Source organism: Myxocyprinus asiaticus, chromosome 5 (genome assembly GCF_019703515.2).
Source record: "Myxocyprinus asiaticus isolate MX2 ecotype Aquarium Trade chromosome 5, UBuf_Myxa_2, whole genome shotgun sequence".
Classification (NCBI taxonomy): domain Eukaryota; kingdom Metazoa; phylum Chordata; class Actinopteri; order Cypriniformes; family Catostomidae; genus Myxocyprinus; species Myxocyprinus asiaticus.
In genome coordinates, this window is record NC_059348.1 from 6604229 (window position 1) to 6616697 (window position 12469).

Below are 12469 nucleotides of genomic sequence, written 5' to 3' on the forward strand. Positions count from 1 at the left end.
CACAGAATGTAAATATGCTGTTTGTGTCTTTTATGTGCTTGCATATATTTGTGTCTGGGCCACTGATCTATATCTATATATATATATATATATATATATATAGATAGATAGATATATAGATAGATATAGATCAGTGGTCTGGACACATAGAAAAGTAACTACATACCTATAAAGGGCAAAAAGTGTCAGCAGAATTGAAATGATCGATGGGCAGGGGGAGAACAGTAGTGTGAGCTTTTAATTATGATTCATAGGAATCTTTTTATGTATAATTAAATTTCCCCTGAAGTCCACTTAGAATGTTAGGTTAGGGAAGGTTTTTTTTTTTTTTTTTCACTGAAAGAAGTGAAAAGTCAGAATTTGGTTTGTGTTAAACTTTCTTGAAGTCATGGTTTATTTTTCAGTTATTATTGTTATGTGCATTTACAGTTGCATTTATGATCTAATTTATATTGGTATTTTTCCACCAGTGGTTTACGGAAGCCGTGGAGTGCCAATTAAAAAGGAATGAAGAAATAAATGATCAATCTATTCATTTGAAATTAAAAATGTGAATAAATAAACCAATTTATAAATGGACAAATAAATAGACATTTAAATGTGCTTATATAATTCACGTTTAAAAAATGTCATTATATTTAACAATCGTGCATTAATGAAACATGCATTTAATTCAGGTTTAAATGCAATTAAATGTAACAATAAAGTAGCACATTAAAAAGTAATTTTAAATGCACCTTTTAAATTGCGTTTTAAAAAAGCATTTGCCAGTTGCTTTTCTTCATCCATTTGCCAGTGGCTTTTCTTTATCATTTTACTTTGGCTTTTCTTTTTCCATTTGCCAATTGCTCTTCTTTCTCATTTCACAATCCAGTTTAAAAATGTCATTGGACAGTAGACTCATGGGAGCAACCAATTAAGTTTTGACTCAGATTTAAGAAACACCCCCTCTCCCATGTGCCACTTGAAGTAGATTTAAGATGGATTAAGACCTTATTAACGCTAGCACCATCTTTGATTTTAAATTGTAATGATAATGAGGCTGTGAGGGATAGATTTACCATCTCTTCAATGGCACGAACGGTATAAAGCTGTGTAAAGCTCCTAGATACCATCTGATTTTCCACAACTCATGTTGTCTGGAGTTCTTTGTATACTGAATGTTCTTGGACAGATATTTAATCAATGTTTTGTCCGCGGAACGATCCAAAAACACTTTAAACTGCAGTACAGATCATTGAAGAGACTAAGTTTATCCCTTACAGCCTCGTTCCCATTAAAAATCAAAGATGGCGCTAGTGTGAATAAGGTCTATTGGATGGTTATTGATAGAGGTATGAGCAGTTTACGTGCACTATGAAGCCCGCATAAAAGAAATGTAAAATGGACGGGAGCCATTAACTGTGATACAGTTAACAGAACGAGCCCATGACTCTAACTGAAAACACGTGCCGCGGCTGACATTTGCTTCCCTCTTCATCGGCGCTTGAGGTACCGAGCCTCTGGAGAAAGACGCCGGACCTAAGGTCTGCGAACATATATCGGAGAAACAATAAACGTGAAAACAATCTAATCTGGCTTTGTGAAACAAGTACAATTCAACCACAAAGAACAACTTTATTGGTACATATAGCTCTTACAGCTGTATTTTTTTAAATTCAGTGCTTTGTAGGCTACGTGACGTCTCCTCAACACCCGTGGCTTTATGGAACGGTACAGTGTGCAGTGTATGTGCATTTTAGAAACTCGCAGGATGTTGTAGGTCATCTGGGAATTTCTCATCTACTTTTTTATGAGGATTTGTACACCCTGGATGATCTTTTCATCTGGAAAGCATCACAATCTATTTAACATCTGCTAAACATCTTAAAAAGATCATATTTACAAACAATATAAATCATAAATATCTCAAAGACATCTGCTGAATGTCTTATTGACATCTGAGAGGAAATGTCTTTTAGATGTATTGCAGATGAGCAAACAACGTAAAAAATACATCTTCCAGATGTAAACACACATCAAATAGATGTCTGGGTGACTTATGTGTGCTATCAGGGTTGTGTTTCACCTCTGAGCTGGCTGGTTTGGTTTATGTCTTACAACTTTATGAATTAAATCACTTATAAAATCCCTATGGGAAAATAAATGGGAAAAATACTTGCAGAACCAAGGTAGCTGAAAAAGGAGGCGGGCACTATTGTGCTTTATTGTAGGCTACTGCACTGTCATTTATTTTATCCAATATTACTGTCTTAAGACTCAATTGTGTGATTTTAAAAGTGACAATATGGATGGGCCGAGCTCTATAAGATGAATAGATTAGCATTTGCAGAAGTAAATAGTAGCCTACCTGGTACTTTAGTATTTTAATGGATGACTTGTACTTTTACTTAAGTAATAAGCCTATAAGATAAGAGTCGTCTTTAACCCCTAAAATATAATGCCAGCTACCTGTTCTATTTAAAAATAATAATAATTGATCATTTATTATAGTCTTATTTGCTATCTAAAACAAGGGGAATAATATTGGAAGCCATATTTTCATATTTCCCTCAAAACCACATGATGCAATTGAGTCATAATGATAAAGTATATATATACTGTATATCTTTTATTGACAAACAATTTTGACCATTTACATGACAATGACCACTTACATGTAAATACAGTTGAAGTCAGAAGTTAACACACTTAGGTCATTAAAACTCATTTTTTAACCACTCCACAGATTTCATATTTGCAAACTATAGTTTTGGCAAGTCGTTTAGGACATCTACTTTGCAGCAATTGTTTACAGACAGATTGTTTCACTTTTAATTGAGTATATCACAATTCCAGTGGGTCAGACGTTTACATACACTAAGTTAACTGTGCCTTTAAACAGCTTGGAAAATTCCATAAAATGATGTCAAGCCTTTAGACAATTAGCCAATTAGCTTCTGATAAGAGGTGTACTGATGTGGATGTATTTTAAGGCCTACCTTCAAACTCAGTGCCTCTTTGCTTGACATTATGGGAAAATCAAAAGAAATGAGCCAAGACCTCAGAAAAAAAAAAAATTGTGGACCTCCACAAGTCTGGTTCATCCATGGGACCATGCAGCCATCATACTGCTCAGGAAAGAGATGCATTCTGTCTCCTATAGATGAATGTAGTTTGGTGCGAAAAGTGCAAATCAATCCCAGAACAACACCAAAGGACCTTGTGAAGATGCTGGAGAAAACAGGTAGACAAGTATCTATATCCACAGTAAAACAAACCCTATATCGACATAACCTGAAAGGCTGCTCAGCAAGGAAGAAGCCAATGCTCCAAAACCACGATAAAAAAGCCAAACTACAGTTTGCAAGTGCACATGAGAACAAATAACTTACTTTTTGGAGATGGGGAAATTTTTGGCCACAGTGGAGAAATTTTTGGCCGTAATGACCATCATTATGTTTGGAGGAATAAGGTTAAGGCCAACCCTGAAGCATGGGGGTGGCAACATCATGTTGTTGGGTGCTTTGCTGCAGGAGGGACTGGTGCACTTTACAAAATAGATGGAATCATGAGGAAGGAAAGTGATGTGGATATATTCAAGCAAAATCTCAAAATATCAGCCATGAAGTTAAAGCTCAGTCGCAAATGGGTCTTCCAAATGGACACTGACCCCAAGCATACCTCCAAAGTTGTGGCAAAATGACTTATGGACAACAAAGTCAAGGTATTGGAGTGGCCATCACAAAGACCTGACCTCAATCAGATAGAAAAATTGTGGGCAGAACTGAAAAAGAGTGTGCGAGCAAGGAGGCCTACAAACTTGACTCAGTTACATCAGTTCTGTCTGGAGAAATGGCCAAAATTCCAGCAACTTATTGTGAGAAGCTTGTGGAAGGCTACCCAAAATGTTCGACCCAAGTTCTAACCAAGAAATAACTTAAAAAAGAATTCTTGATTTCCATCTTGAATGACAAAATATTGTGATCTCCTTTAGCCCATTTTTTCTTATGTATTTACTGTATTAGTATTTGCCCATTAGGACTTTTATTTGACTTAGAACCGTTGCGTTGTTGTGACGTCATAAGGCTGCACCGCGACTCATCATTCTTCTGTTTGCAGGTTTGTTTTTGAGCGCTTCCGCATTTTAGGCGAATAAAACTATTCAAAACTGATTTAAAGCTTTATATACGCGTCATAACACCGTGGCAATGTCATTGAAACCATTCTGCGTTGGTTTATGAAGTGCAGTTTTCATAAATGTGTTTTGTTTGTGTGAAGCGCAATTACAGATTTTTCTTTGTTTTTACTTTCCGTCAGTAAATGTTGCGATTACTTGAATTGATGTGTTCAGAGTGTCAGTTTAGCAGAGATCTGGTTACACATACAGAGTTACATGAACACAATTTCTCATTATATTTTATGTATGTTGTTTATCAGACTGCTGGAGGTTCATGTGAGTATAAATGACACTCGTATTTTTGTGGTAGATATTCAAACGTACAGTGTTATGAAAGATAAATGACATAAACGAAGAAATACAAATAAAAAGGAGTGTACTTAAATATTTAAAAGATTGTGAGCATTTTATGCACATGGATGAAAGATGTTACAAACAGCAGCTCTTTTGAAGAGTCAGTTATAACACTCAAGCAGCATAAAGTACAGCTCCTAACTACTTGAATGAGGAAAGAACAAAATCTTAAAAACAGTTGGTCAAGATATTGATCAAAGAACATCTTAAAAATCTGACAATGATAGCGTCATATAGAGGTCAACCGATTTTGCCGATACGATAGCTAAGGTGGAGGAAAAGGCAGATAACCGATTAGCCCTTGTGCGAAATTCGGGGCGTTTTTGTTTTCAGTTTAGTTCTTTTCAATCATTTTGGCTGTGTTAATGCCAATGGCATACATTTGGCCAAAGGTGTGTATTTTGGGGGGAATTTTGATATTTCAACATCAGTTCCTGTAATACATCTATAATACACTGTGGACACAAAATAGTTACACTCAGAACCTTCAGGACAAAAATGTTGAAACCCATTAAAACTGCAATATTTCATACCAGTGCCATTAAAGCATAACATCATGAATTCTAATATATTAGGCTTTCATTCTGGAGCCCTGGCTTCAAAATGTTAATTTTTAATATTTGCCACCTGATGGCTCCATTTTTCTCATGTTTAGCCTATGGAGCAAATACATGCTTTTTTCCTATTTTCTGTTTGCTGTATTATAGAGCACTGCAGGCCAACTGAATAAATGATGCAGCTAAAATTGTGTGGGTGTGTTGGTATGGATGTCAGAGTGTGTTTTGTATGTGTGTATTGATAAATTTGTGTGGGTGTGTAAAAAACAACAGTGGCATTATATAAACAAACTGGCATTTAAAGGGTTAAAATCCTAAAAATGAATGAATATTTGGTAGTTATGAGGAAAATAATATTAATATATAATATTTTTATGGCAGTTTTTTGGCATGGACATTTTTGGCATATAGACTGTGATAATCCCCCCCCCCAAAAAAAATCCCCTTAGCATTTAATAAATGAAAAAAAAATATATATATATATATATTTTTTTTTTTTTTTTTTTAAAAGGGTTCAAATCCAGAAAATTAATGAATATTTGGTTGTTATGATCAGGACTGATGTTGGTTAAAAAAATTAACTCACTGAAAATAATATTAATATATAATGTTATAATGGCAGTTTTTTGACGCAGACATTTTTGTCCTCTAAAGACCTCTGAGTAGCTTTTTTTAAATTGACACATGGGTTAATTGGACGATAGTTTTTAAAATTGATTTATAGAATTTAAAGAATGTTTAAAAAAATTGAAGTATTTCCATACCATGATGGGCACAGACATTGAGGCTACAAGAGTCCAAAATTAATGAAATCCCAGCTGTTCATTGTGCAACCGAAATCCCAATAATAAACAAAAAAAAAATTAAAATTTGGTGCATAACACTGGACTTTTAACTCTAAACAAGCCTGGAATTATTTTGAAATGAGGCAGACTTGGCTTCGTTACAATCCTCTATATTTAAGTATTTATCAAATTAAACTGTTTATAGTCTACATTCACTAGATTAAAACTGTTGGCAACTATCGGCATAGATTTTTGCAGATTACCGATTGATTGGTAAAACCTATGTATTGGTCTTCCTCTGGTATTTTAAATTATGCTTCATTAGCTCAGATCATGCTAAAAGATCGCTAGTTTTCAACACAGTTTTCTTTTCAAGCAAGCCCAGGCACCAAACTCCTCTCCTGAGAGTGAAGCCCAGACGAACCTCCTGAGACACAGGCAGATACCGAAGAATCCTCCTCCACATGTACTGGGCACCAACTGGTGAGAGCGACTACAAGCAGGCAGGTAACTGCACCTCTATAGACGGGCAACCAACAGATACACAAACATGCTCCAACTACACAAGAGAGAAACGTTAGATATGACAGTGAACAGTAACAATGATCCGACATCGAACATGACACACAAGGGGGTTAAAATAAGAGGAACAAACAAGGGTCAGGTGTCGCTCTCAGCTGAAGGTTGTAATGATTAGCGTTCCCATGGAAACACTGTTTCAGCACTCCAGCGGCACCTGAAACACATAAGGGCAAAACGAAAACACGCTTTGACAACAACAGACAGGGAACAATGATGCCATGGTCTTCAGGCAAAACACACAACCTGGCAAGGTGCCAGGACCATAACATAACCAGAGAGAGCAAGGTGGTCCCAAACAACCAGATCCGTGCACTCACAAAAAAGGGGTGCACAAAACACTAAGGCAGGTCGATACTGCCACGGTCCCATCAGGCAGAACCCCAACCTGACAAAGTGACCGGACCATGACAGCTATTTTTCAGGCTGGTTCAGGTAATGCACCTTCTCGAGTTGACTGACAGGCAGTGTGTGTATCTATAAGGTGATTGGCTCTTTTACCTGTAAGGCGGGACTTCCTTTCTACATCTGTTGGGTGTTCCAGTTTCTCCCATTAATTTTAATACCAGTGGTCCGCCTCTGTTAAATAGTCTTGATAGTGAGCAATGATGCTACCTTTTACGGTGCGTTGTGGGAATGTTTCAAAACCGAACACAAGTGGTCAAAAGAGATGAATAGGTTTACTTGTGATCGGAATAACCAAAACACATCTGTACGTATGGCTTCAGTCAGAGATGAATGTTCGTGTAGTCGATACTCCCAGTCGTTTAGTGTGTGCACCACCACGACCGATAACAAAAGACTGCATTTCATGTAGTGTAGCAGTCGACAATAGTGGAATTTCCAGGTATGAATAACTAAGGCAGTGGAAAATGCAGATAATTTGTTATCTATTTATATAATGATAAAAATTTCTTTGTCTTTCCTTACTGTGAAGGACACAGACAATGAAGCTACAAGAGTCTAAAATGAATAAAATCCCAAAAGCAGTTTATTGTGCAACCAAAAATCCCAATAATAACCAGAAAAATTCAGATTTGGTGCATAACATGGGACTTTGAAGTAAGGGTGGCCAATGTGCCTAAAATGTTATCACAATATGAATCACTTTACATCACGATAACGATATATATCACAATATAGTTAATTAAAAGAAAAAATGGTATATATATTAAGTAACCATATTGTAATGCCTATTTTTATTAAGAACTTTATAAATGAAACGACTTCCTCTTGTATAATTATCTCATTATTTGGAACTCGACAAACATAGTCATAAAAAAAAAAAAAAAAACTCTATTTGGTTTTAAATCAACCTTACCATAATGCTAAATTTCACTTTATGCCACATTTCAGTCTGATGTTGACCAGTATTATTATTTTTCTTATAAACTTTCCTTAAAAAACTTGACATCTTCTGAAAGCAATACAAGAAAGGGAATAATTCATAGGCAATATATATATATATATATATATATATATATATATATATATATATATATATATACAGGTGCATCTCAATAAATTAGAATGTCATGGAAAAGTTCATTTATTTCAGTAATTCAACTCAAATTGTGAAACTCGTGTATTAAATAAATTCAATGCACACAGACTGAAGTAGTTTAAGCCTTTGGTTCTTTTAATTGTGATGATTTTGGCTTACATTTAACAAAAACCCGCCAATTCACTATCTCAACAAATTAGAATACATCATAAGACTAATAAAAAAAACATTTTTAGTGAATTGTTGGCCTTCTGGAAAGTATGTTCATTTACTGTATATGTACTCAATACTTGGTAGGGGCTCCTTTTTTCTTTAATTACTGCCTCAATTCGGCGTGGCATGGAGGTGATCAGTTTGTGGCACTGCTGAGGTGGTATGGAAGCCCAGGTTTCTTTGACAGTGGCCTTCAGCTCATCTGCATTTTTTGGTCTCTTGTTTCTCATTTTCCTCTTGACAATACCCCATAGATTCTCTATGGGGTTCAGGTCTGGTGAGTTTGCTGGCCAGTCAAGCACACCAACACCATGGTCATTTAACCAACTTTTGGTGCTTTTGGCAGTGTGGGCAGGTGCCAAATCCTGCTGGAAAATGAAATCAGCATCTTTAAAAAGCTGGTCAGCAGAAGGAAGCATGAAGTGCTCCAAAATTTCTTGGTAAACGGGTGCAGTGACTTTGGTTTTCAAAAAACACAATGGACCAACACCAGCAGATGACATTGCACCCCAAATCATCACAGACTGTGGAAACTTAACACTGGACTTCAAGCAACTTGGGCTATGAGCTTCTCCACCCTTCCTCCAGACTCTAGGACCTTGGTTTCCAAATGAAATACAAAACTTGCTCTCATCTGAAAAGAGGACTTTGGAACACTGGGCAACAGTCCAGTTCTTCTTCTCCTTAGCCCAGGTAAGACGCCTCTGACGTTGTCTGTGGTTCAGGAGTGGCTTAACAAGAGGAATACGACAACTGTAGTGTCTGTGTGTGGTGGCTCTTGATGCCTTGACCCCAGCCTCAGTCCATTCCTTGTGAAGTTCACCCAAATTCTTGAATCGATTTTGCTTGACAATCATAAGGCAGAGGTTCTCTTGGTTGGTTATGCATCTTTTTCTTCCACATTTTTTCCTTCCACTCAACTTTCTGTTAACATGCTTGGATACAGCACTCTGTGAACAGCCAGCTTCTTTGGCAATGAATGTTTGTGGCTTAACCTCCTTGTGAAGGGTGTCAATGATTGTCTTCTGGACAACTGTCAGATCAGCAGTCTTCCCCATGATTGTGTAGCCTAGTGAACCAAACTGAGAGACCATTTTGAAGGCTCAGGAAACCTTTGCAGGTGTTTTGAGTTGATTAGCTGATTGGCATGTCACCATATTCTAATTTGTTGAGATAGTGAATTGTTGGGTTTTTGTTAAATGTGAGCCAAAATCATCACAATTAAAAGAACCAAATTCTTAAACTACTTCAGTCTGTGTGCATTGAATTTATTTAATACACGAGTTTCACAATTTGAGTTGAATTACTGAAATAAATGAACTTTTCCACAACATTCTAATTTATTGAGATGCACCTGTATATATATATATGAGTACTGTGCAAAAGTCTTAGGCACATAAGATGTTTCACAAAAGCATTTGTCTTAAGATGGTTATTTATGTCTTCAGCTTTAGTGTGTCAAAAGGAAATATAAATGTTAGACTCCCAAACATTATTTTGCAAATAGAAAAGATTTGAATAGAAGAACAGGGAGCTCTGCAACAGATGTCATGTCCCCCACAGAGCCCCCCACTGAACATTTAGTCAGTCTGAGATTATATAAAGAGACAGAAGCAACTGAGACAGCCGAAATAGATAGAAGAACTGTGGCGAATTCTCCAAGAAGCTTGGAACATCCTATCTGCCAACAACCAAGAAAAACTGTGTCCAGGTGTGCCTAGGAGAATTGGTGATGTTTTAAAGGCAAAGGTGGTCACACCGAATATTGATTTAGTTTTTTTTTTTAATGTTTACTGGAATTTGTATGACATTAAGTGATAAATAAAAAATATTTGTCATTATTTTTGAAGACATCCTCATTATGCACCATTTTTCACAAGTGCCTAAAACTTTTGCACAGTACTGTATGTGTATGTATATATATATATATATAAAACACTTAATTATTTAAGTTATCACTGTAAAGAATATTTGAATATCTGAAAGCAAACATGTCCAGTTTGTTTCCTAATATCTAACATCATTCGAACTGAATTTTATTAAGGGTGATGATGTGTAGTTTAAAAAATCTGCATGACAGTTGACACATAATTGTTGGCGCATGAAACATTTGCTGTTTTCCTCGTCAGTGTTGGTTAGAATTTCAGACTCTCTCTCCATTTGAGATGTTTGAATTCCTCCATAGCGCTTTAAGGTAAAAAACTCAAAACTCAGTAGAATTCAAAAGGTCACGCAAGTTTTGAACTTTGTGCCACGATAGAGAGAAACCGGATTGAGTAGCATGATCCCATTTCAGCTCTCCTGTCTGTGGAGCACAAATGGTGAAGCCTGGACTCGCTCGCACTTTCATGCTTCAGAAATAGTGTGCGCGACAATCACGTAAAACACAGCTGCGTGTGTCAGATGAGAAGCATATTTAATTAGAATGCGAGATGAATGTCATTGAATTGTCAGTAGAGCCCGACCGATATGGGATTTTTGAGACCGATACCGATTTTAGAGAGGGAAAATTCACCAATTACCGATATGGTGCCTGATATAGCTAATTTTTGAGCTGGAATGAAAACAGACCTTTTCTATGTGGATTTTGCACTGATATGACTATGCAAAGTACTCAGAAGGCTGCTTTCTTAAATATTTTTTATCAAAGAACATTTGACATTATTATTCTACATTGTCAACAAATTCTAGAAATGAACACTGAGAAAATAAAGAATAAATAAAAATACAATAAATAGCTTAATAAACATCAGTACTGTTAGTCAATTGCTGACTATTTAAATAAAGAATAAATAAAATATAAATCAGTACTGTATGTTTAGTATAAGTCAATTGCTGACCATTTAAATAAAGAATAAATAAAATATAAATCAGTACTGTATGTTTAGTATAAGTCAATTGCTGACCATTTAAATAAAGAATAAATAAAATATAAATCAGTACTGTGTGTTTAGTATCAGACAAATGCTGACCGTTTAAATAAAGAATAAAAATACAATAAATATCTTAATAAACATCAGTACTGTATGTTTAGTATCAGTCAATTGCTGACTGTTTAAATAAAGAATAAATTAAAATAAAATAAATAGCTAAATAAATATCGGGGCCGGTTGCACCAGCTATACGTACGTTACAACTTAGCCTAGTTGTGGCATAAATGGGCACTAAGTCACAATTTACACTCTACAAAATATTTGAGCGTTGCACCGTTAAATTTATGTAGGATGTAACCCTACGTATAAACTAAATATATATGAAAGCCTTCGACCAGGAGTAACTGATGGAATAAAAAAGCAGACTGATATTTAATGACATCAATGAGCTCATGTTTTGCATGACAGGCATCAGTCCTTTCGACATATATGATGGTGTTGGCATTTACACTCATTTACATTTACGAGAGAGAAAAAAAAACACTTTTATGCGGCTCTTCAGCATGAATCCGTTCTAATGGTGCTGTTTTTAGGGTGCGTCGCCCGGTGTCAAGTTTCAACACATTCAAAATATATACAGGTGCATCTCAATAAATTAGAATGTCGTGGAAAAGTTCATTTATTTCAGTAATTCAACTCAAATTGTGAAACTCGTGTATTAAATAAATTCAGTGCACACAGACTGAAGTAGTTTAAGTCTTTGGTTCTTTTAATTGTGATGATTTTGGCTCACATTTAACAAAAACCCACCAATTCACTATCTCAAAAAATTAGAATACATCATAAGACCAATAAAAAAAACATTTTTAGTGAATTGTTGGCCTTCTGGAAAGTATGTTCATTTACTGTATATGTACTCAATACTTGGTAGGTGCTCCTTTTGCTTTAATTACTGCCTCAATTCTGCGTGGCATGGAGGTGATCAGTTTGTGGCACTGCTGAGGTGGTATGGAAGCCCAGGTTTCTTTGACAGTGGCCTTCAGCTCATCTGCATTTTTTGGTCTCTTGTTTCTCATTTTCCTCTTGACAATACCCCATAGATTCTCTATGGGGTTCAGGTCTGGTGAGTTTGTTGGCCAGTCAAGCACACCAACACCATGGTCATTTAACCAGCTCTTGGTGCTTTTGGCAGTGTGGGCAAGTGCCAAATCCTGCTGGAAAATGAAATCAGCATCTTTAAAAAGCTGGTCAGCAGAAGGAAGCATGAAGTGCTTCAAAATTTCTTGGTAAACAGGTGCAGTGACTTTGGTTTTCAAAAAACACAATGGACCAACACCAGCAGATGACATTGCACCCCAAATCATCACAGACTGTGGAAACTTAACACTGGACTTCAAGCAACTTGGGCTATGAGCTTCTCCACCCTTCCTCCAGATTCTAGGACC

At 36.1% G+C, this 12469-nt stretch overlaps 1 protein-coding gene across 9 annotated transcripts in view; it reads left to right on the forward strand.

The window, feature by feature from the left end:
• The first annotated feature begins 4056 nt into the window (after window positions 1–4056).
• LOC127440881 (gastrula zinc finger protein XlCGF7.1-like) overlaps window positions 4057–12469 on the forward strand; it is a 108681-nt gene continuing 100268 nt past the window's right edge. For 4 of the 9 annotated variants that reach the window (XM_051697947.1, XM_051697956.1, XM_051697953.1 and 1 more), the window contains exons 1-2: window positions 4074–4101; window positions 6232–6362. The gene's annotated coding sequence lies outside the window, so the exon portion shown is untranslated. The other 5 variants (XM_051697943.1, XR_007897217.1, XM_051697950.1 and 2 more) reach the window with 5 other exon arrangements.